Here is a 25,903-nt window from a genome sequence, read left to right on the forward strand (position 1 = left end):
GCAGGTCAAACCAAGCTGGCTGATTGCCTTGGGTGCTCATTTGGCTTCTGAAGCCCACTCGTGCCCAGAAGCATTTCGGGAGCTCTGGGACATCTTCGATCTTTGGATCGGACGATTCTAGGGGGAAAGCTCTGAATCGACGGGCCCGCAGGTAATGAAATGTGGTCCTGGAGTGTCCATGCAGCTGCCCAGTCTCTGGCCAGAGGCCTCCCAGGTCAATTCCTCACCTGCACAGGAACTCCCTTGGGTGCCACAGAGAAGGAGGCTGCGTGCGGCTAACTCAACATCATTTTTAGAGCCTCCCAGAAACCACTAGATTCTTGAAACCAGAATATGTGTTACCAGTTGCCCTCAAATGGCCAGAAGTTCTCCCCACTCATTCCCACCAGTTACTGTTCCTTAAGGGACATCAATACATCTACTCTCCAAATGAACCCATAATAGAAGGGGAAATGGACACACAATTAACTGAGGACATCACGTGAAACCAAATTACCATTTATACCCTCTCATTCCAGAAAGGGAAGGCTGCAATGAAAGACCCAGAAGCCAGAAAAACCATATACAGACAGAAAATCAATAACCACAGTGAGGAATGGAAACTTTACAAACAGCAGTTAACAGAATGATTCCAACCGACATCAGATGAGGCTCTGAGCTTCCTGGTGGCCAAAGCAAAAAAGAACGTACATTATATAGCTCATAATCTAACACCTGGAAGCTTAGCCACAGAAAAAAGAAAAGCTAGCTCCTGGTACAATGTGCCTGGCAGGTGTGAGCAAGGAGGCAGGAGGTAAGGAGGTCCAGAGGTCAGTGGCAGCCAGGCCAAGATCAGGCCTTTGGCTTAAACTCCAAGCGGCATGAGGAGTCAAGGGTGGGCTTTAAGCAGAGGCCTGACCTCATCTCACTCATGACTTAAAAGAATAATTCTGACATGTTCTGAGAATAGCCTGCTGGGGTACAACGGGAGAAGCGGGGAGGCCTATCCGGAGGCTACAGCAAAATGCCACCCAAGAGACAGTGCAAGCCCTTAGAATGAAACCCAGCCTACTTCCCAGCACCCACAAGGCTTCACATGCTCTAGACCCTCCTCTCTGTTCAGCTCAAACCCATGCCACTTTCTCTCCCTCCCACCACTGCGATCTGTCCACTTCTGGTCCCGTCTATTAGTCACGTTGGGTATCTGCCCACTATGTTCTTCCTTGACTTCTGCATGGCACTGTAACTGTCAGCCCAGGAGAGCTCTTTCCCAAGCCCCTGTGACATGTAGGACCTCCCTCAATCCCAGACTCTCCTGCCTCTTTCTTAGCACCCAATCACAGCCCATCATTATTGTGGTCTGGTTTACTTCTTGGTTGATTGTGGCCCATCTCTCCACCGGGAGGTCTAGTATTCCACGAAGACAAAGATGTGTCTCCCACGGCATCTCCTCCTCCATCATAGCCCAGGGCCTGACACATAACAGGTGCTTAATAAATTCTGGTGAAAACGCAGAGCCACTAGGTTAGGAAAGGAGAGCTCAGAGATGTCAGGCTACCTGCTGGTGGATGCCAGGTCTGACTCTCAGGTCAGGGCCTCTGATCCAATCGCTCAGGAGTCAAATCACAAGATCTTGCCCTGACCTTACTCCCTAAGACCCCTACCAATGGATTGATTGCATCAAGATCTTTGCGCCTTGCTACGGAGCCAACAAGAAATGTGATGACGATCAGACGAGAGTCAGGAAGTTGCGGCTGGAGTCCGGCTCCGTGTAGGAGAGCAAAGGGGGATGAGGCAAGACCCTACCTGGCCGGCTGGCCTTGTGGCCACCATGTTCCACAGCGCGCAACACAAACCGTCCTCCCCCAAGAACACAGCCTTTATCTCGTCAATTTTCTAGGCTACGCCAACCAAACAGTGGAATCCACAGGAAATTAAGCTTATTGACTCAGTCTTTGGTACCACATGGAGAAGATATATTTACACATGTCATCTGAGCCTGGGGGACTAGCGGTTATTGGCACCAAGTATTTACCGAGTTTTGAACGACAGCGGGAGCAGGAATGGGGTGGAGGGACAGATACCCTGTTTCTTCACTGCATGCAGATTTCTGAGCCGGGGCGGCGGGGTGGGCCTTCTCCTGAGCCCGTGTTTTCCCTCCATGGGGCTGGCTTGGACAGTGGAAGCATTTTGGGTAAAGCTAATATTCTGCAGAAACTGGTTTCAGAGAGAACGGACTTTTCAACTTCAGGCCGACGTAACGGGGCTCTCGTTGTTGGCAGCAGCGAATTGTGATGTGATCCCATCTCTAGGTGTTTGCCTCATGCCATCTCTTCATGGTTCTTGGAGCTGTAACTTCTCCTTGGGTCATTTACGACCAGAGGGGAAAAGCAATCTTTGAGATTCATGATGGAAACAGCAGGGGCCTGGGGAATAAATGCCCAAATAAAAAATAACCATAAATAAATCATGACATCAATGGCTAATAATTAGGGACCCAGAACAAGTGCCAGGGACTGTAAAGATATTTACATGCAGTATTTCACTAACCTCATATGTTCTTTTATAAGAACAACAAAATCCAAGCTCCTTATCATGACCTTATGAGGCCCTATGGGATCAGGAGATTGTCAACTTCTGTAAGTTCCTCCCACCCCTACTCATCAGTGGGTTTCAACCACCAGAAGCAAACTCATTCCTGCCTCAGGACATCTGCACACGCTACCCCTCTGCCTGGTGTACTTTTCCCCACGTCCTTGAATATCTGTCTGGTTTATTCCCATCACTTGAAGCTGGGCTCAAATATCACTTATGCCCCCTGGAGCCACTACCCATCTCATCACCCTGTTTAATCTTTCCCATAGCACCTTTCCACTTCTTTCAAGTTTTCATATTTATGTGTCTGCTTAGGCATTTATAGTCTGTTTCTTCCCGCTAAGCTCCATGAAATCAGAGACCTTGGACTCCCAAGAAACCCAGTGCCTGGAGACATGCCAGCACATGCAGAGGCCAAGTAATGACTCCGGGAGAGAATGAAAGGGGAACAGGAGTCACTGTTCCAGTTGATGTCACTCCAAAGCCTAGGTTCCTAACCACTGGGTGACACGGCCTCAGCACACGACACTGAGTCAGCTGGACTTCCAAAGATAACACCGGCATGTGGCTTCTGGGGGGAGGGGTAAATTTCACCACAAGGCTGAGGTTTTATCCGGTGTTGTAAACCACTTCCTAAGAAGCACCTAGGCTCCTATGCCAACACTTGATGAGGTGGAGGGTATGGTGTCCTGACGTGATTCTCTAGCCACAGATTTGTTCTCTGGATGCAGGGATCACATTGGTGCCTCAGCAAAATGCAACAGCATGAGTACAGGAGTCGGTTATGCAGACCCAAAGCATTACTGCGATTCAGTACCCGAATCCACGAATTCATTTAATGATTCTACACAGGCAAAGAATGAACTTTTGGGCGCTTTGGACAATGTCAAGATGAAGTAGTAGAGACCCAGCAGGGGGAAAGTGTGAGCTGTGTTGATAGCAGCTGGAGGTTCCTCCTGGGGAACTTGCTGGGGGAGTCTCAAAGAGCGGTCCCCACTTTCTAGGCCTCCGTTTTGACATAGGGAAAATGGGGATAATGACTGTCCACCTATTGTCAAGGGCGTACTTTCAATGCTGCCGCAAGAAATACGTGAAAAACGTCAGTCACAGCAACTGCCACGTTACGGATGCGGTCATGAGAGACTTATTAAATGCCCACTATGTTCAAGGGGCAGTGGGGAGCCTGCCTCAGTTTTCTCTACCTCTCAAATCCTTAGAATCATGGCAGGATGGGCCCTGTCTTACTTCCATCTCCCAAACCCTACATCACAACATGCCAGCAAAACAAGGGCCATTCTAGAACATCTCACGTCAGGGCCACACCGTGTGGAACTGAATTCCAGCTGTGCGACCTTGAGAAAATGAAGCATCTTCACCCAATTTCTGGGCCTCCTTCCTCAATCATTAGATGGGATAGTGGCTGGTCTCTGGTCCTTTCCCACCCCTTAACTTTACATTCTAATCCCTCCCGCACTGGACTTCCTGTCTTCAGCCGTTCTAAGCAATCCGAGCCTCAGAGAATTTGCATATGCTATTCCCTCTGCCTGGAACGTCTTCCTCCCTCCAGTGATGGGCTCCTTCTGCACCTCTCACCCTTTCCTGGCTGCCCTGTATAACGTAGCCCACCCCATTATATTTGATAGCAGCTCCTTATTCATTTTCCTATTATCACCAATCACCACGTGTAGCTCTATAGTAAACGTGTGCCGTTCTCCTGTTTCTTCCACAGAGTAGGAGACTGTAGGCCTCCTAAAGGAAAAGGGACCATTTCTGACCTGGTCGGCCATGTATCTCCAGAGCCTAGCAGAATGCCTGGAACACAGCAGGTGCTCAATAAAGGCTTGACAAGTGAGCAGATGAAGGCATGGCGTTCCTGCCAGTCTGCACACATCAAGGCCTTCATCTAGCTCACTCTGCAGAATCTTAAAGCACACTGTTCCCAATGCCCGTGTCCAGTTCTTTCCCCACTCTGTCCCCTGGGGCCGTGGGGCATGGGTGACCTGAGCTCCATTCCTGGTTCCACTACTTTCAGCTGTGTGATCTGGGAAAAACTTCTTAACCACTCTGTGCCTCTGTTTCCTTACCATCAGAATGGTTTGAACGTTAATAGTACCTATCTCAAAGAACTGCTTTCAACATTAAATGAGTTAACATATGTGAAGGGCGAAGAATAGTGCCTTGTATGTGAGTAAGTGACATCTGGTAGTGGTAGTAATAATTCTTGTCCCCACCCCTCCACGGCACATCAACATTAGGTCTACCTTGGTACCTGACCTTTCACACAGGTGGTTGGGCTCCTCAACTGGACAGCGGTTCTGTCCCCTGGGGGTCCATTAGCATCACAAGGGGAGCTTTAGGTTACCCTGACCCCCAGGGGACCCCAGACCAATGACACAGGCATCTCCAGGGAGGGCTCAAGCCAGTTTCTCAGTCTCCCTAGGTGACTCCGATGCGGAGCAGAAAATGAGAACCTCAGTAAAGTCCTTATGCTCAAAAAACCCTCAACACTATCTGCTGTCTACTCTCCTCTTGAACAGCCTTTTGCTATTTTTATTCTAAGCCCCTATTCTGGATCACTCCCAAACTACCAACTTAGATCAGTGGTTATCGGCTACCCCCCCCCTTTGGGAATGTGTGGCAGTATCTGGAGACATTCCGGGTATCACGGCTTGGAGGAAAGGGTACTCACTGGCGTCTGGTGAGTAGAGGCCAGGGACGCCGCTGACCATCCTACAAAGCACAGGGCAGCTCCCATGGCAAAGAATGCCATACCCCAAAATGTCAACAGCCCCAGTCGGGGTGGGAAAGTGTGCTACAGAGTCATCCCTTCTGTGGGGGTGGGGAGGACAAGAGAGGCAGGCTGACAGTGGGAAGAAAGAAAAAGGGAAGGAAACTTATCACTAGTGAGTATCAACCTCCAGCCCCGTGCCAGGCAGATGTTTCATGAATAATAAGAATCGCTACTATTCTCTGAGCACCTACCAGGGGGTGACCTATCTTACTTAACCACAAGGCAATTCGGAGTTAGAGGCTCCTGTCCCCACTTCACGCTTGAGAAAGCAGGATCAGCAAGGTTGGGTAAGTAGGCCAAGGTCACCATGCTTGCACACAGTCCATCTCAATTTTAGTCCCTTTTGTTTAGATTCCAAAGTCAGGGCTGCCCCAGATCATACTTCCTGAGCCTCATCACGTGTCAGACAATGCTTAATTGTCTGAATGCTTACCATCTGGCCTAATTCATCCCCCCCCAACAACTCTGTGAAGTAGATACTACTGTCGTTATCCTCATCATGATCATCAACCCATTTTACATCTGGGAACACTGAAGGCAGAGTGGTGTGAAGCCGCTTGAAGACTTTCACACAGTTGGTGAGTAGCAGGGATGGGATTTGAACCTGATGAGATGTATCCAGAATCTGGTTCCTTCCTACCACACTCTACTGCTTCTAAGAGAACGACGGAAGGAAGACTCCAACTCCCCTCTGCCTCAGGACCTTTGCACAAGCCATTTCCTCTTCCTTAAACACCCTTCCTTTGGCCCCTCTGTCCAGCTATTTCTCATCCGTTGGACCTCAGCTTATAATTCATTTTGCTAGGACACCCTCTCTGCCCTTTCCCTAACCAGTTGATTTATCTTTGTTAAACTCTCTCTCAGCGCCACACCCCGCACCTTCATAGCATTTCACAATTTACAAGGAACCCTGCACTTGTCCAAGTGTTTGACCGACAGCAGTTTCTTCCTCTAGACTATAGGCTTGGTGAGGACAGGGACTGTGCCTGCTTTGATCAGCCCTGCATCCCCAGGCCCCTGGCATGACGCCTGGCTCAATAAAAGCTTGTGGTTGAATGCATGAAGCAGACGATCTGAAGCCAAGAGCACAGCTGGTGCCAGCCCAGTCCATCTCCCCATCCCCAGAGAGGGATGCAGCCATCCGGTGGGGCCCTGTCCAGGCGCCTCCGTGACACATCAGAACCCGCGGAGTCTTCAGGCGAGCTGGTTGCAGAGGCCATAAACCCTTCTTCATGGTGGCTGGTCTTTATCATTTTCCAATCAACACTGGTTGAGTTCTAATTGATTTTCTATGATATCCCTCTCCAGAAGGGAGAAAGGCTCTGTTTACTGGGGCAGCGCATAGAGGACAGGCCTTTTCTTCCTGCTGTATTTAATGCTGCTGCTAATCACGGAGATTAGACTAAAACAATTACAACAGCTAATTAAAGAACAATGCGGTTTTTGGCATCTTCGCACAGACGGCACCATTGGGAATTCCTAACTCGGGCAAAGCAGGGATAATTAAAATCCTGTTCCACTCTCCCCACTCCAGCAGCTGGATCACGCTGATTAAACTGCAAATAAAACACATGAAACCAACACTTTGTAGTCTATCCAATTTCACTTAAAAGGGCTTTTAACTGATTCATAAACAGAGAAGCCGTAAACAGCAAATTATTTAACCAAAGCCAGTTATTTCGTCATTGCCTTTCACTTCATTCCCGACACCGGACTTGCGCATGTCGCCCAGGGGACGTCAGGCTGACGGAGCCCAAGGAAGCACTGCAAAGCCCGAGGCTGCCTGCTCCTGCTCACGCCAACAGAGCGTCACCAACATGCCGCTGCTTCCACTGGGCGCGGGATCCCACTACGGAACAAGATCGGGTACTACGCATGTCCCCAAAACGCCCAGATTGATCTGCAGGCACATCTGGACTCCACGTCAAGGCTAGAGGGCACGGACAGAGAAGGTGCCAAGTATAACTAACATTAAAAAACGCTCAGCTTTAGGGGCGCCTGGGTGGCTCAGTTGGCTGAGCATCTGACTCATGGTTTCGGCTCAGTTCATCTCACAGCTCATGGGTTCGAGCCCTGAGTCAGGCTCTGTGCTGACAGTGAGAAGCCTGCTTGGGATTCTCTCTCTCCCTCGCTCTCTGCCACTCCCCTGCCTGTGCACACACACACTCTCTCTCTCTCTCTCTCTCTCTCAAAATAAGCTTAAAAAAAATGCTTATCCTTAGAACGTCATTAAGTTATTCAGAGCCAGCTGACTTAACATTTAAAATGCAACCAACATCTACTAAGTGAGAAAAAGCCTCATTCTCAAGCTACAGGAGGATGTGTCATGACAGCTGGATACAAAAGCCTATTTGCTTTAGACAGAGACACTCTCTGAGACCCAATTTATTCTAGCAAGCAGGGTAATGTGGTTTGCTACCACTACCGAGAGATGGGAGTGGGAAAAATGAGAGAGAAAGATCAAGGGAGGTAGAAAAAGAGCATCTAAGAGGACAAGAGAAAACAAGAGACATGCTCAGTGAAAGCAGCAAACAGGGACAATAAAGTGGAACACCACAAGACAGCAATCACGGGGATTTTAGAAGCCCCGCCCAGCACGCGTGCCTAGGATCTGAGGTGAGCAGGTGTCCTGCCCTGTGCCCCAGCTCTATATGCTGGCTTACCTCCAGGGCTCAATCCAGCTGTGGGGAGATTCCTCCCCTCCCCATCACAGATTGGTGGTTTTATAAAATACAACAAAAAAGGAAGCATCAAAATAAATAAATTAATAAATGAATAGATAGATAGATAGCAGGCTGATATGCTTGGGTCCATGCTCAATTATTATAGAAGTTTCCAAAACCATGCCCTCAATTTCTGAAAGGGTCTCAGAGCAGGCAGTGACTGGCTCTTTGAGCTTGGCATTGATCCATGGACCACACTTTGAGGGGCTCTTTTCTAAAAGATGCCCCAGAGTCACTGGAAATGCCCTTCATCAGATTTATAATATTCCATTTAGTGCTTCACACATGTCGGTGGGTGACAAAAAAAAAAAGAAAAAAAAAGTAAGTTTTCAAATGCATATAAATCTAGGAAACAAAGACCAGAAAGAAATGCACCAAAGATGCTATTTCAGGATGATGACTTTTCTCTTTCCTTCTCTTTTCAAGCTTTTTAAAAAAACATCAACTTTTTTTTAAACATAAAGAACCGTGAAAGTAATGTTTAAAAGAATATTCCATCTATGAAGGCAGAGAAATAAGAAGCTTTATCATAACGTGACTTACAGTTGTTCACATGTATTTATATAGGTTTTAAGTATATTAATTATTATATAAAATATAATTATCACATGGTCTAATAAAAATTACCTAACTATATACAACCACATGCTGGAATTTTATACAATCCAATAAATACAACATTTACAAAGAGTATTCTATGACTTAAGGAGATGTTTTAGCAATCTGGTTGCACAACATCAAATTGCTGATATTCAACTTTTTTTTTTTTACCTATAAAAAACAGCTATTTCATATGGTTTACCCTAGTACAATGTTAAATGGAACATAAAAGTTCACATGAATAGATTGAGATTGATGATATATAAAATGCACATCGTGGAAAAGACAGGAAAAAATATACAAAAAACTGTAGCATGGTGATTTTTTTTTTTCTTCTTGGTCATTTTCCAAATTTCCAACCATGAGAATGTATTACTTTTGTAAGCAGGGAAAAAAGTGCCTTTCAAATATTTAACTCAAGAAAATTACCAGCATTTTTGAGTTCCGTCCCAATTTTTATGCCATTAATGAGAACTCCATTGTAGTCAACAGCCATTTTTGAATAGTGCGCACAAAACTGGTTACTTACTCTGTGCATGTTGGGGAAATGGGGATGAGAGGCAAATTTAAATTCCTAAGTATTAACTGCTTAGTTTACTATTAAATTAGCTCCTCATTTGCAAGAATCAACTGAGCAGGAAGCACTGTCTCTGTGTAAGAGAAAGAGCCTGTGATCTCGAGGGACCTCAAAATTGGACTTTTCCACTTGTCTGAATCTGCCCTTCATTGTCCTGTGACCTTCACCAAGTCACTTTCATTTTTCTTGTGGCCTCAGTCTCCCCGTTTAAGTTGAAGGGCTTTGAAAGTTTCATCTGTAAGCTCCTTCCAATTTTGATATTCCATGGTCCTATTCCATGATGGCCAAGATCACCTATTTAAGTTGCACGGCCCAATGCAAAATGAACACACAGGGCATCTTATTTTTTAAAAAATTAAGAATTTCAAGACAGTGACAATAGAGCATTCAACCAAGTGCAGGGCCCTACTGAGCATGAAGCCCTGTGTGACTGCCCAGGGTACCCGCCCATGAAGCTGGCTCTGCTGACAGAAGGCAAAAGATAAAGCACCACTGACCAAAACAAAAGGGGATTTAAAACAGTTTGGCAGACCAAGCATGTAGATTTCACTAAGAATGACTCACAAGGTAGATAACATACCTGTCAACAAAAATACTCTCGGGTCGAGTGATTAAAAACTAACGACAACTGCCTTTTCATACTTGATTACAATCAGTTTCTTTTTTAAAAAACATGTCTCTGGACATAAAATTGTGCTTGGATTTCGCAGGCAAGTCTGCATTTCCCAGGTCTTAAATTCCACTGCAGTGAGCCAAACTCAGTGAACCTTTCCTCTGTTAACATCTGTGATCAAGATTAAAGTAACTCACAGTCAGCTCTGGCTATTGAAGCTCAAACCTGAGGATAAGACCTGGTATTTTGCAAAGTGTGAGGAGCCAGCCACGCTCACCATCTGCTTCTAAGGTTTGCTGTTTTCTCGGTTATTATCAATCTGAACCCGGGGACAACAGGGCCATGATGGAGAGGGAAACGGTCTTTGGACTGCAGGAGGAAGCCAGACACACAGTGAAACCCTGCTTCCAGGGAACTCAGCTCTCCTGAGAAGCTGCGAATGAGAGAGACACAGGTGTCCCCGGCTGTTGATCACAACCTGTTTACTCTGTGTAGGACTGTAATGAGTTTGATGATTTCTAAAGGTGAGAAGCAAAGCCAGCTGAGGGTCACAATCAGTCACGTTGAAAGCACTGAGAAGTAACAGCGTGCAAGAAAGACAAAAGCAGAAAAACTGATCAAAAGGCAGACAAAAGTAAAAAGGACTGTGGGCCCATTGAGGGAAAAAGTGAAAGCCTTCCCGATGCCCTCAGGGGTCATTAGCACTTTCAGCAGAATCCAAAACCTGGTGCTTGAAATGCAGGCAAGATTTCTTCAAGGAAAGTTTAACACTTGCCCAGCACACACACTGTTTCAGAAGGCAGGGAAACAGGTGATATAATTTAGAAAGAGTCCCCCTTGTAAGACTTAATTTTCTTGAGAAAATCAAGATGGTCTCCTCTCCCAAGGCTCCAGATGGCTGAAGTTTTGCCGTACACAGGCATATATATGATGTATGTGAGTGCTTACATTCTGTAGCATTTCCTTTTACCTAAAAAATTTTTAATGTTTATTCATTTTTGAGAGACAGTGCATGAGCAGGGGAGGGGCAGAGAATGAGCGACACACACACACACACACAATCCGAAGCAGGCTCCAGGCTCTGAGGTATCAGCACAGAGCCCGAGGCAAGGCGTGAACCCGTAAGCCGTAAGATCATGACCTGGGCAAAAGTCAGTTGCTTAACCGACTGAGTCACCCAGGCGCCCCCCCCCTTTTTTTTTTCACCTATTTAAAAAATGTTTGAGGTGCCTGGGTGGCTCAGTGAGCTAAGCGTCGGGACTCTTGATTTCAGCTCAGGCCATGATTGAGCCCTGCATCAGGTTTGTGAGTTCTAGCCCTGCATCAGGCTCCTTGCACTGACAGTGTGGAGCCTACCTGGGATTCTCTTATCTCCCTCTCTCTTTGCCCCTTTCCCACTCTTGTGCTCTCTCTCAAAATAAACTTGAAGAAAATAAAAGAAAAAAATTTAAAAAATGTTCTCATCACAGACCTTATAGTCTAGAACAAAGATTTGCAAGCTTTTTCAGTAAAGGCTCAGTCAGTCAAGACTTTGTTTTGCAGGCCATATAGTCTCTGTCACAACGGCTCAGCTTTCACCTTGTAGATCAAAGCAGCGATAGACAGTATGTGATGAATGGGTGTGTCTGTGTTCCTAATAAAAACTCCACTTAGAAAACGAGACAGCCAGCTGAATTTGGCCTGTGAGCAAGAGTTTACCAACCCTTGGTCTAGAACAAAGAACGTGAGCTCTGACAGACCCAGACTCGGATTCGAACCATGATTCTACCATTTGGCTACTCTGAGACTCAGTTTCCCTCTTCTATAATATGGGAGATAAAAATACCCACTTTGCTGGATTATTAGGAACAAAGAGAAAACAGAGGAGAATGATTAAAAACTAACTGCCCCACCCAGTAGTTACTCTTTTCATCTGTGTGGTTCTTTCCTTGGTTATGCACCCATATGTTTCTGTTCAGTCAACAATGACCATCCTGGACTATTACCACGCGGCTTCTCATAACCTCCCCCTGCTCATCTTCCACAAGGTGGGGAGACAGAAGTTGCCAGCTGCTTTACTGGTAAGAAAACAAAAAACTCACGAAAGTAGATCTTGTAGCCAGAGGAGTAAGGTACGCTCTCCAAACCAGCAACCGCCAGCTTTGCGTCTGCACCTTGTACAGACAGACATCAATCTGCACACATGCCCGTTGAGAAATCTACCCGGCTCAAGCTCCAGCTTGGAACATCCACTGACTGGGTGTATAACCCCAGGGAAGGCACTTGACCACTCAGATTTGGGTACTTCCTGTGTGAAACAGAGTTAATGGTAGGAGAAGTTCTAGAAGGCTCAACCTTAGAACGTGCAACACTCAGCATAATGCCTAGTACATAGTCGGTGTTCCAGCAATATAGGTTGAAAGAGCCATGTGGTTTTGAGGATTAAATGAGAAAAGTATCCTTAGCTCCAGTGTCTGATGTACACAGAGTGCTCAATAAATGCTCATTGCTCTGTTAATGACACTCTACACAAAACTAAGTATATATGCAAATACTCTTATATAAACACACACACACACACACACACACACACACACACACACACACACACACACACCACACATGGACTGTGAGCTCCATGACGGCAGGAACTACATGTGACACAAAGCATGTGCTCATGACGCACCTGTCCATTTACGAACATGCCAAGCACTCGCACATACAAACAGATCACGGCGAACAGCTAACAGATGAGCTGGGCGACCCAAAGTTCTTGCAATTCTCCATCCACGTTCATTCACCCCCTGGAAGGAACTGACCAACAGGGTGCTCCAGGCGTGGGATTATGCAATTTTGTTGGTCATTTGCCAGATTCCAGAATGTCACCACCCACACTGCTCAGAGCACCACTGCAGTTCAGTCCCCTGCAACGTTCAGCATAGCAGGGACCCTATGGCCCCATGAGGAGACCAGGGCTGGGGTTTCCACAGAGAACATCCCCACCAAGGTGGGCAGTGAGCAAGGGGCGGTAAAACCCCCAACCCACCTATCAGATGGAGTCTGAGCACCGTGGAGACTGGAGGGCTGTCCCTAGAGCGGCTGGGATGACCTTCTGTCTTCGAACAAAGACAGTGTGTCTATCTGGAAGTAAAGAGCCAACAGATGCCTCATTCTCCTGCACGAAGGGTGTGTTATACTCAATCAGGTCCCGGCCAGGCCGCCTGTCAGCCAAGAAGGCGACAGCTTGCCTACTCGGCAGGGCGACCCAAGCGACCGCATACAAGGCCCTCCGGGGGCTGCCGTGCTCTGTGGCACGCCTCGCTCCCACGCAGCTGCCTTCCCTCTGCCAAGGTAAAGGCCCTGGAACATGGACTTCCATGTCTGGACTAGGGCGGAGGCTCTGTCCACTTAGCATTACACAAACTAACAGCCTGGCTCCTCGGCCCTGAGACAGAATGAGCCAATGTCTGCCTCTGGCGATGCAAAACTCAATTCAGTCAGTGGAAATAGTACATGGAGGGCCAGATGTAGCCTTTGGCTTCAAGAACTCAGTTGGCTCAACTCACACATCTGTTTTTTATTAAATGCTGCTTGTGATTTGATCGTGGATGTGTTGTTGTCTGAAGGCAGGGGGTGTGGGGGGAGAGGGGAGAAGAGCAGGGATTAAATCACTGTTCTAGAAAAGAGAAATAGGTGTATGCAGTATTCGATCTGCCAATAGACAAAAATACACACACCCACGTGCATGCACACACGGTGGGTGTTCACACCCCCATTTTACTGATGGGCAGGCACACTGAGGACCCATGAGGTGAACTGCTGATAAGCAGCACATCCAAGAGTCAAACCCAGATAGGATGATCCCACCACCTAGTTTCCCCTCCCCCCCCCCCCATTGTGGTGTTAGGGCTACAATCAGTATTATGTGCTGCCTCAACATCTGGGGAAAATCAGGAAGGCCTCCAACAGCCTAAATCTCAGTTCCTGTGCCCCCTTCTCTCCACTGGGTGAGGTCCCCTGGCCCGGCAACCCTCCCCATCACAGAGACCAGGCAGCTCCTGCTCGTCCCTGAGCAGTGGGCTTTGCCCCTCAGGATTATTCAAACAAGACAATCTCACCCAGCTATGGGAAGCTGTAGTCACTTCGCCCACCCTCCTGATACTACCAAGACTGACCCTGGAGACACCCACAGACCCTGGAATCGTGGAGAGCAACTGGCCCTCGCACTCTCCCCTCCACCATATGACCCTGCCTGGCATGTGACATCCTCCCTCAGGCTCAGTGTACGTGAGTAACTCCTTCCCATCTCCCCATCTCATCGGTCCAGTGCTGGATGCTGGGTGTGTGGCCAACCCCCCCAAAGGCCAGGAATCACTCCCTCACAGGCCACGGTGCTTCCCAAGAAACCGAGGCCTGGTGAGACATCCACAGGATGGACTGTTGTCGCAAATCGGCAACCTCCCCCTTCCTTCCACGTGGAATCCAGGGCGGGGGGTGGGGTGGGGGCGGTGGCCTAAGCCCAAGAAAGCAGCGAGCGCTCACGCACCTGGGGGGAGGCGAAACCCTGATTAACTGAACTCAACGGACCAGAACCATCGATTAACAGAGATCACCTTTTGCTTCCTCTCAGGAGACTCCGAGCTCAGAAAAGGGAGAAATGCACAGTTGAAAAAGAAAAACTGTTTTCTTAGCTTTTCCCAGGTTCAGCTTTGATCCAGACCACTTTCCTTCATCATCGGGAGAACATGACTCATTGGAAATTTTCGAGAGTCATGTTTAAAAAAAAGAAAAAGAAAACAAAGAAACGGGACAGATGGGTTTGAATAATCTTGTCAACCCAATATGTTCAACATAGTCTCATTTTGTCATATGACCAATATGAACAAGTATCAAGGCAGTATTTTACCTGGTGTGGCTCATACTATCCACACCTAAGCACAGCTCACAGGACTCACTGCCCTTCAAGAGCTCTCTGGCCACCACGCTGGACAGCACAGGCTTGGAACGAAGTCTGAAGGGACTGTTGAGAACGCCGATTCTGGGCAATTGTAACAAACGGGTCATCGGTCAATGACTGCTACTGTCTTCTCCCAACTGGTTCATCACGATTAACAAGCACATCCTGGGCTGATTAACGAGCCATGAGGACCTGTGGTAGGGGGCAACCAAGACCTTTCTCCACAGCCAGGGTCTTTCCCAGCAGAAAGGTGGCCTCGACCCCATCACCTGCCTCCTTCTCAGCGTTGAGATAAGTGGGTGGTCTCTCCACCTCCTAAGGGAACTCACACTTTACAGCCAATAAATACTTCTTTGGAAAGGCCTTTTTAACTGCTAACCACCTAGAAACGGGCAGAGTTTGATGGTGCCCACAAAGGCACCCCCAAAGACGAGAACAGCCAGGGAGGGGCAGTGACAAATCCCACACGAAAAAAAATCAACCATCGATGGAGCTGATACAGCTCAGAGGCCACTGCCTGCAAGGAAGGAGGGCTAACCCTCACGCGAGGCAGAGATCATCATGAGGAGAGAACGGAGGTCAGAAAAATGAATGAATTGACCCAACCTGCTGCAGAGGGAAATCCAGAAGCAGGAGGACAACAAGGAACACAGTCGCCCTTCTCAAATATCAGTCCTTCACCTGCTAACCTTTCTGATTTTGTCCTATCCATGGAGCATCTGCAGTTTTCTTTATTTATCAAAGCTCTTTCAATCAGCTCAGCTCTATTTTTCTTTAATGAACTAATTGAAAAAGGAAACATTACCCATAAACTTAAAAAAAAAAAACAATATAATTTGCCACAGGTAGAACGTCACTAGGGAAAGAAAACAATAGCTATTCAATTCTTTAAAGTCTGTTCATGCACTGCTTGAAATTATCTTGGGCGCCTCCGGTTCATATTGGACACACCTGAGCTCTGCCTGGTGACCTGGGAAGATCCGCGCAGGAGAAGAGGTGGGGAAGACGTCCCAGGTGAGGTACACCGCAGGCACAAAGGTGCAGGAGTAGAGGTGCATGGAGCAGGAAAGGCAGGGAGGGAGCTGACATTCAGGTACGTGCAATGGATTGGACACATTGAGAACACGGACGGACTCCCTTTGCAACTATTTGACAAGCAAGGACTTCAACAATAGTGTTCTCATAACTCCCAGTTAACCCTGTAACAATTAACCGGAGCCCCCCACCCCCAGCCTCTTATCCTCCTGGTTCCCAACACTGTCCTCTGATCGCATTTTTCTGGTGGTGGGTGGGGGGGGGGGGGAGTGGGGGTTGGGGAAGGAATCCAATTTCCGGGATGGTGATGTAATTCTACATGCAGATGTCCAAGGTCAGGGTGAGGGGGGGTGGGAAGGGAGACAAGGTGTGTAGTCAAAGGCCAAGGAGAGGTTGTTGACACTGGAAGCCCATGCCCCACTGGACAGTGTGTCATTTCTCCCAGGGCCATCCAGGTCTCCAGACAGACACACATGCCTTGTGAAAGGTCCACTTCTAAATTGGTCAGGCAAGTCTAGCCAGCCTCAATGCCACAGGGGGAAGAGCCGGTCTGATCTCTGATCTCGCAGAGGGGACCTCTGCCCAAACACGGAGGCTTTTGCCAGTGTGTCAGACCAGCCCCCGTGTCTCTGCCGGGGGCTGCCTCCTCCGGCCGGGCCTGAAAACCTTGACAGTGAGGATCAGTCCCAGCGAAGACACTCGCCCGCATTCTCAGACGGAGTGCAGTGAGGCCTCCCTGCCGACGCAAGCCAGAGACAGTGCCTTAAAAAGCCCTTGGAAAAAAAAGTCATATATTCCGCAATACGATATTCATTAGACGCTATCATGGCATTTTATAAGGTCGTATATAACGCCAGCTGTAGCTGTAAAAAAATTTATTATTCAGATCCAGGAAGGCATATAAATCCCTGCAAAGTGCAGGTTTTTCTTTTTAAAAAGTGGTTTAATTCTTCCTACCTTTTGCTTCTATTCATTCCTGGGAGACTGAACTTGAAAATCTGCCCAAGCTCCTGGGTGCAAGATTCCATATTGCTCGGTCCAAGGACGACCCCCACCCCCATCCCCCACAGCACTATCAGGGCTCCATCTTCTGGGAAAGCAGAGTGAGGGGCTCCAGAAGGTCTCCTGCACTCCACCTGTTCCTTGACAACCTCACTAGGTACTGCGCCCCTTCCCATGCCCAGGGAGTACTTAGTCTTCCCACTGAACTTGTCCTTTCCTCACGCATTCCTCTCCTAACTTCTTCTGTGCCCTACTCTCACTTGCCCAAATACTACCCTGCCCAGTCTTTTTAATGGCCCCTGAAATACGTCCCCTACTCTCCCTTCTGTCACTGCTCCAGTTCAGGCCTTCTTCTTGGCTCTTCTGGATTAAAGGTCCCCTCTCTGGTCCCCTGCCTCCCAGTCTGTTCCCCATGCGGCAGCCAGAGCGATCTTCCCAAGCTGACCTCAGACTCTCCCGCCCAAAACCCTTCAGTGCTGCCCCCCTGCCCATTAGGTCGATCTCAAGCTCCCTGATGCTATCCGGGCCTGTGCCCACTTCAACAGTCTCTTGCCGTTCTCTGCTCCTCCACCTGTGTTCCCTTCATACTGTGTGATGTTATTTGAGAAAGAGACTCAGAGCATACACGGGCACGCCCAAGTAGAGGAGGGGCAGAGACAGACAGAATCTTCAGCAGGCTCCGTGCTCAGTGCAGAGCCAGACGCCATGACCCTGGGATCATGATCTGAGCTGAAATCAAAAGTCAGAGGCTCAACCAACTGAGCCACCCAGATAGATGTCCCTGGTGATTTCTTGATAGGACCCGTTATTTCAGCTCTGTTTTCTCTGGGAATGTTCTGTCATCCCAGCCTCTCCTGGTCTGGTCTCACTCACCCTTGAGGACATGGTGTGGCCAACAGCTCCAACGAGAAGCCTTCTGGGATTCCTCCAGGTTGTCCTGTTTCCTCCTATATCATCACGGATCCAATACCACCCCACAAGAAAGAAACAGCAAAAGTCCATTTATCTTACAACAGTTCAACTACAAATGATCAGGTGGAGGGAAAAAAAAAAAAGACAGGGCCACACATCATTTACATAATGTGGGTGACCCTGTTCACCATTTCATTCAGCAGGTATACACCATTTTGCAATGGTTTTTCTGTCAAGTGCAGGGATGTCCGTGGACTCGGCGAGGGGGGAGGGGGTGGAGTGAACGGTGGGTAGAGAGAATTCTGGGGGTCTTAGATTCATACATATTCCTTTTCGTAATTATTTTCACTAACTCTAACTCAATTTTGCTGTGTCCTTTAGCTATGAATGCAGGCACCAGACTGCAGGGGTATTACCAAGACCTGAGACTGACATGAGTGGAAATTACAGATATTTTCCTATCACACTGCTTTGGTAGCAGATGCTGAAAATATTACTTATACTTGTCACTACCTCAAAATTATGATACTTATTAGACCTGCAGCCAAATCTAGTTACTTAATGTGTTAGTAAAGATGCAAATGCATTAATTGCTCCACACATATTTTATGTTTATATATATTTTGCTAGCTGTATTTCGACGCAACTGCTTTCTTTTGTAATCCTTTGCAGCTAGGTTTTTTTTTTTTTTTTTTTTTTTTTTGCATTTCAATGTTATTTTGGGGCGCCTGGGTGGCTCAGTCAGTTAAGCATCCGAATCGGGCTCTGGTCATGATCTCCAGGTTCTTGAGTTCCAGCCCCACATCGGGCTCTGTGCTGACAGCTCAAAGCCTATGGAATTCTGTCTCTTACCTCCCTCTCTCTCTGCTCTTTCCCCCTCTTGTGTGCGCTCGCTCCCTCTCTCGCTCTCTCTCAAAAATAAACATTTAAAATATTTTTTAAAAAAGAGTGGAAAACGAAAAAATTAAAAATGTGTATCATTCAGAGAAGGGACCACAGACTTCTCAGGATGCCAAAGGGGACCGTGACACAGGAGAGGTTCAAACACGATGCTCTAGATGGGAGTTCCCCGAGCACAGCGCCCTGGGTCCTTCATGTCCCAATGCCCGGTACCTGGAGAAGTGGCCAGTATATAGCAGGGATATTTTCTTAAAATAGGAACTGAGATATTCTATTATCCATCTTCCTTCCTTCTTCCCGTTTACCTGTTGTCTTCGATCTTGTTCTCCATCTGTGTGATCCAATGCACAGTTCTAACTACTGATAGCTCCGTATGTAACTGGCCCCTAGATCCACTTCCGCCGTGCAGCTGGGGACTTGGTCAGAAGGCAGTGCGATTTAGTATGAAAAAGGGGACACGGTCTCCTTGCATGGCACATGCCTGCCACGTGCCTAGCGCTCAGCTCTGTCTCCAGTGCTCACAGCACAGGCTGGGGCCTCAAGCCCAGGTCCCACCACAGGCCAGAGTCTCCTCCACCTGCTTTCCAAAGCCCAGAGACACTTTGGCTTTTGTTTTCAAAATATCCGGGTGGTTAAGCCTTAAAGGAGAGTCACGGCTATTACCAAATACGCTGAGCTACGCGGCATGGTGGTTAAGAGTTCTTTTTAGGTCCCAATACCGGCTCCCTACTTCGTCTCCACATGATGCGTGACCTTGGGCAACACTGACCTCACCCCTCTCCATACCTCCATTTCACTGTCTGGGAGGGAGAATGCGAACCCTACCTCCTTATGCAGGGCTCATGGCAACATGAAGCGAGTTAACCCACGTCGAGTCCTTAGCACAATAGCTGGCTTGGCCAGCCTTAAGAATCATGTCTCCGAGGAGGCATCTTTTGGAACCCAGGAAAATGCAGCTAAGAAGTTAATCAACAGCTACCACTCTTAAAATACGCTCCACCCCACTCACACATCAAATGCAAATCATACCAGCAAGACAGTGTTTTTACCCCTTAGTTTGACACAGATGATAAAGATGACGATTACCAGTGCTTTGGAGAGTGGAAACAGGAAATCACTGTGATCGTCGATTTGAAGAAACCTCCCTAAGGTCAATTCAGCTACGACTGTCAAAATGGAAAACGCACATACCCTTTGACTCACGGTCCCAAATCCAGTTCACCCTACAGATCTAGCCACCCAGCTGTGAGAAAGCGTGTGTACGAGAACGACAGTGTTAAGATGGGGGGTGGGGGTGGGGGTGGGGGGAGAAGAAACTACCTAAACGTCCACCAATAGGAAATCAGTTACATACACGAGAAAATAACTCATTCAACTTGTACTTACTGAACAGTTTCTACACATTAACGCCATGCCGAGTGCTGGATGGAGAGCTGGACGACACAGAAAGCAGTTAAAAATTGTAAGGAAGAGCAGTGTGTGCAGATACGATAGCCAATGGGGGTAAGATACAAAGAAACCATGCGTGATTAGAAAATATGTTTCGTTAGATTCCAGTTCAAGGAAACAAAATCCCTGCCTATGCACACATGCGCTTGCGCGCGCGCACACACTCACACACACCCCACACGTGTTAATATGCAAAGGAAGGTCTAGGAGAGGAAATGAGAAAAAGGTTAATGGTTGCTGCCTCTGAAGACTGGAGAAAAGGGTATGCGAGATCGACTTCTCACTGAATACTCTTTGTATTATTTTATTTTATTTTATTTTATTTTTTTACTTTCTATCATGTGCTTATATTGCTTTACATCCTTCTAATCCACAGTAAATTCCCTGGCTCTGCCCTCACAAGTATCCAGAAGGAAACCACTTCTCTGCGTCTCCACAGTTAGCACCCTGGTGCAAACCACCACTACAATGCCCTGTCTATTTTGACAGCCTCTGCCCTTGCCCAACTCCCTATTCCTGCTCTTGACCAACAATAGTGCACTTGCAGTACAGCGGCCACCGAACCAAGTCAGGCCACGTCAGTCTTCTGCTCAAAATCATCCAAAGGCTTGCCTTTCTCAGTTGAACAAGATGCTAATGATCTGCCTGCACCTTCACCCCCCTTTTCCCTTGCTCACTCCTGCTTCTAAGGTGCAATGACCGTTCCAAGCACATCCCACCCCAGGGCCTTTGCACTGGCTGCTCTCTCCAGGGCTTGCCCACTCATACTCTTGAGGTCTCTGCCTGAATGTTGCCTGATCTCCATGCTCTCCTTGGTTCCACCAAAGTTGAAGGGTAATCCCTCCCCTGCCTAGCTTTCCTCCTCAACACTTGTCAATATCTGATATAAACATATAAACACACATCTCTTATTTGTAATCTATCTAGAATGAGAGCTCATGAGGGCAGGACTTCTATCTTGCTCACTGCTGTATCTCTGACTCCTAAAACACTATCTGGCACAGAGAAAGCATTCAAAAAAGGTTCAACGAGTGAACTAGATCAATAACATAATAACGAAATAATACAAAGTACTATTGATAAACACTATGAAAAATAAACCCAAAGAAGACCTCAACCGCCTCCCAAATTTATTAATAAATAATAAAAATCAAAACCAAACACATTCCAGCCACAGCCGTCCTCGGAGAACAGGGTGGGGGAACACCCAAGGACAAACTAACAGGTAAACACCTAATAGCCAGCACAGCACACAGCAGCCTGGTTGTTTTAGGCTGGCGCTCGACACACAGGCCTCTTTCATGGAGTCGAGAGAGTAAAGACCAGCCTGTACGAATGCAGTACAGTGACAGTCCAGTAAGTAGGAGTAAAGACCGGCCAGTTTGAACCCATCGCAGCGTCAGCTCCAAAGCCACAGACTATTTCCGGGTGTCAGGCGAGCCCACACCCTCCTCAGACAGCCACACTGTGGCAAATCTGCCAGCCCTATGCCTGTGTCTTCAAGGGGATGGGGTTCAAGGGCCAGGCCTGGGATTCAGCCTTCGCGCTGCCGTGATTCAAAGCTGCGGCTTGAGAGGTCATCCCCCAGGAGCACACCAAGGCCTCTCACCCTCCTGTGCTTCAGGGTTTGCTGGGTGTCAAAAGGAAGAAGAAGGGTGCCTGGGCGGCTCAGTCCATCAAGTGTCTGACTTCAGCTCAGGTCACCTGACAGTCCAGGGTCCCTCCTGTCAGCACAGAGCTCACTTCGGATCCCCTGTCCTCCTCTCTCTCTGCCCTTCCCCCACTTGCACTCTGTTTCTCAAAACAAACCTTAAAAAATTTGTTTTAAAGGATCGAAGAAGAAACATTTTAACTTTCCTCCATATCTCATCTCACCCACCCTGACAGGCTTGGCAGGTGCTAATTTATTTATAACCCAGCCAATAGGAAGTCACTTGAGAGAAAAAAAAAAAACCTTAAATTCCAGTGACATTTATATGGAGGTGTTCAGCCAGTGGACTTCACCTAACCCTCATGAGCAATCCTTTCAGACAGTCAACAGACTTTCACACAATCCCTACAAACTCACTTAGGTCAGTGGTTCTCAGCTGGGGTGGATTGTGCCACCAGGAGACTGGTGACCACGTCTGGAGACATTTTTGGTTCTTACAACTGGGGTGGGGTAGCAGGCGGAGGCCAGGGGTGCTGCTAAATATCTTACAGTACCCAGGACAGCCCCCCACAATGAAAAAATGATCCAGTCAAAATATCTGGGGTGTTTTGGCTGAACAACTCTGCACAAAGGAGGCTGCCCTGGGGAAAGGAGACCCTTCAAAGACATACTGGCTGGAGACAGAAGAACAGAATTGAGAACACCTAGTCCACGCTCTACCTTCAGGCAGCTAAGATGGTTCTGGCAGCCAACTTTTTCTTTTTTTTTCAACGTTATTTATTTTTGGGACAGAGAGAGACAGAGCATGAACGGGGGAGGGGCAGAGAGAGAGGGAGACACAGAATCGGAAGCAGGCTCCAGGCTCCGAGCCGTCAGCCCAGAGCCTGATGCGGGGCTCGAACCCACGGACGGCGAGATCATGACCTGGCTGAAGTCGGACACTTAACCGACTGCGCCACCCAGGCGCCCCCTGGCAGCCAACTTTCTAAGAAAGCTGCTGGAAATTCTTAACCCTGGGCCCCTTCCTTACCACTAGCTGACTTCTAGAGGCTCCTTTACTTTCCAATTTCTCAGAACTCCTCCAACCTCCTTTCCCCCTGCTTAAAAAAAAGAAAGAAAAAAATCCCAGAACAATGGCAGGCCAGTGGGAGATACCCATCAGCAGGCTCGTATATCACTTTGGATCTTAGGCCACATAATAAAAAGCCACCTCCCACTCCCCCATAACCAATGTCAGACTGTAATTGGGGCAGCGAGGCCTCTCTTAACGGCTGGAGTTTCTTCCTGCATCGAGCTGGCTGGGGTTTTCCTTCTTGGGACAGTAAAACAGCACCACTGTCCTTGGCCCCACCCATCTGGCACCTGCACCAGAGCTAACTTCAGTTTTCCATCCTTCCTTTCCTCTCTTCCTTGCAGTGGAAAAACAGAGCTACAGTTCCCAGAAGAAAATTAGAAGGGCTTATCATTATTAATAAGATGTTCCTTTTCAGGAAGGCAATTGAACACAGCGGGAGGGTTGTGCTGAGCTGGAGCTGGGGCCAGCTAACCGCCTCATCCTGCTGGGAGAGGACTCACCAGCTCCCCAGACAGGACCAGTTGGGCTGGAGAAATGGCAACAGAAGGCACAGGGAGGAGCAGGAGCACTTCTGAGAAAACAGATTCAAAGGCTAGAAAGGCGGTATTTCCTGGGGGTGTGACGGTGAACAGGGAGAGTTTGCCAAGCCGTGCTGGCTGGCAGAAACAATCTGTCTTCTGTCCGTCTGTCTGCTGTGGGCTACAGGGAGGAGCCAATGGCCTGCCCTCCCCACCCCTGCTGTGTTGTTACCATCAACCTCAGTCCCTTCCCCAGGTGAGACAGCTCTTCCCGGCCTTGTAGTCATGACAGACAGAATGTGTGTGAGTGGCTGTTGAGACTCAGAGCATAGTGTCCCCTGCCTGGGACATCTCTTCTCACATACATGGGTCCCAGGATGATTTACCAGCACAGTGGTGTGTAGAATGTTCGTGTCTCTGTTTGGGGGGAGTGGTCACCAACAGAATGACAGCTACGATGCCCTGCCCAGAAAAATACTCACGCCATTGACAACTGGGCATTTAGTTTCAATAGCTTCCCCATTCCCTCGCAACCATTGTGAGGACTTTCTTTGGCTTGAAGGTAGACCCCCACTCCTACTTTACAAAAACATGGCATGAAATGACAGTCGCTCACTCCAGCAATGCTGTTAGCAAAGGGCTGGGGGCAGGCTTCATGTCCAAGGCAGGGTTCCCAAAGGAAACATATACTACTCTCCTAGGGAATAAGCAAACAGTTGTTTCCGTAGAGAGAGTGTGTGCACATATGTGTACCAGTGAAAGAAAGAGGCAGACCAAAAAAGAATCTTAAGCAGACTACATGCTCAGCGTGGAGCCCAACCCAGGGCTCTATCCCATGACCCTGGGCTCGTGAACAGAGCCAAAATCAAGAGTTGGACACTCAACCGACTGACCCACCCAGGTGCCCCCATAACAAGACCCTTTCTAAGGGAAACAAAGCAGGGCTGGCCACAATGGGGAGCTGGCACCACCCTGAAGAGTGGTGTTACCAGATCCTGAAGAATACAGCTATCATAGCAGCTCTCTGGGAGCTGTGGCCTTCACAGGGAGACACATGGAAAACGACCCCCAACCCACTGTCATCCCACCTTCCCATCTCCTGCCAGTGCCTCCCCCTAGTGGAAGCCATGAGAAGTCACACTGATGAAATCCATCAAGGTCAAGCCTCTGAGGGCCCAGAGACAGGAAAAGAAAGGTTGACAGCGGATCTGCTGGGGCAAGGGGAGAGGAGACACCCCCAACACACTTCATGTCAGTACGTCAGGAGCACGATGGTCTTGGACCAAGTGTTTAAATTCTTGACGCCTCTGGGTCTGCACCTGCTAAGGAGGGGGCCCAGAGTCCCCTCCCCGGGCACGGCTGTCAGGATGAGAGGAGATCACCTCCAAGAGGCACTTAACCAAGTCCTACATGCAAATAATGTATAGCAAGGAACATCGGAGGCCCTCTTCTGTGATATTCTGCAAGTCTGGGCCCTGGACATTGAGTTTTACATGCCTCATACACCTGGACTTCCATCAGGCTGCTGTTTCATGTGAAAAGCGATTTTCCTGAGTTATCTTGATAACTAGAACCTCAAAACCCAGCCTGAACATTCCAGCACTGGACCCTGCTCTTTTGAAGCTCGCTGGTTTGCACAGCCCTGCCCAAAAACGCCCGTGGAGAAGACAGACTGAGCTTCAAACACGCTGGTACGTTTGATATTTCCACCAAACAGCAGCACTGCCTCCTCACCCAGGCTTTGGCTTGCAACTCCATGCAAATCTGGCGACACTGCCTTGTTGCTCAGTGGGCAGCACAGCAGGCTCCTGACTCTGTGCTTAAAGAGGGGGTGTGAGGAGTCTCTCTAAGAAGATGCGCCTGCCAGAAAGGAAATGTGGGTGTCCACTCCCCCATGGGCCGCCACTTTGCTTCCCCTCTGCAGGGCGAAACTTCCCACAGCCTGGAGGTTTGGTTCCTCACCTGCACGCCACTCCGCATGGACAGCTGTTTCCAGACCCATCTGCCTGGGGTTGCCAAGTGAGCGTTCTCCATCACTCGTATGTGCTTCTACTGATAACTGCATCTCTAGCTGTAGCTACATCTGCATCTAAACTATCTTTACCTCTGTATCATACATTATAGTGTATACATGATACATGCATGCAGCATCATATGTATATACATTAGAATGCTACAAATTGAAGATACATAGATTAGCTATATGGTCATATTTTGGTAATATACATTACATCTGATTTAGGATATACATATTACAATGTGTGCATTGTACATGACACATATTGTATATAATTCACAGGTCTACAACCATGTTTGTATCTGCACACCTACCTCTTATCTCTACATCCAATCTGTACATTTCATGTGTATCCTCAGCAACCAAGTAGTAAAAGAGATCATGTTTCTAATTCAGCCTCTACCACTTACTAACCGAATTACCTTTAAAAGAACAATTGGGGGCAACTGGGTGGCTCAGGTGGTTGAGGGTCCAGCTCTTGATTTTGGCTCAGGTCATTATCCTGCAGTTCGCAGGATGGAGCCCTATGC

The 25,903-nt window shown here is 48.1% G+C and overlaps 1 protein-coding gene and 1 long non-coding RNA gene across 4 annotated transcripts in view; both read right to left on the reverse strand.

The window, feature by feature from the left end:
* Positions 1-25,903, reverse strand: part of XYLT1 (xylosyltransferase 1) — a 313,185-nt gene that overhangs the window by 188,648 nt on the left and 98,634 nt on the right. The gene's annotated exons all lie outside the window — the stretch shown is intronic.
* On the reverse strand, positions 1,934-6,238 carry LOC123382475. Its single transcript, XR_006590898.1, has 2 exons — positions 5,557-6,238; positions 1,934-2,405 (listed from the first exon to the last, which is right to left on the reverse strand). It is a non-coding gene; the product is annotated as an uncharacterized LOC123382475 (long non-coding RNA).

The sequence above is a fragment of the Felis catus genome, chromosome E3 (assembly GCF_018350175.1).
Source record: "Felis catus isolate Fca126 chromosome E3, F.catus_Fca126_mat1.0, whole genome shotgun sequence".
Taxonomy (NCBI): Eukaryota; Metazoa; Chordata; class Mammalia; order Carnivora; family Felidae; genus Felis; species Felis catus.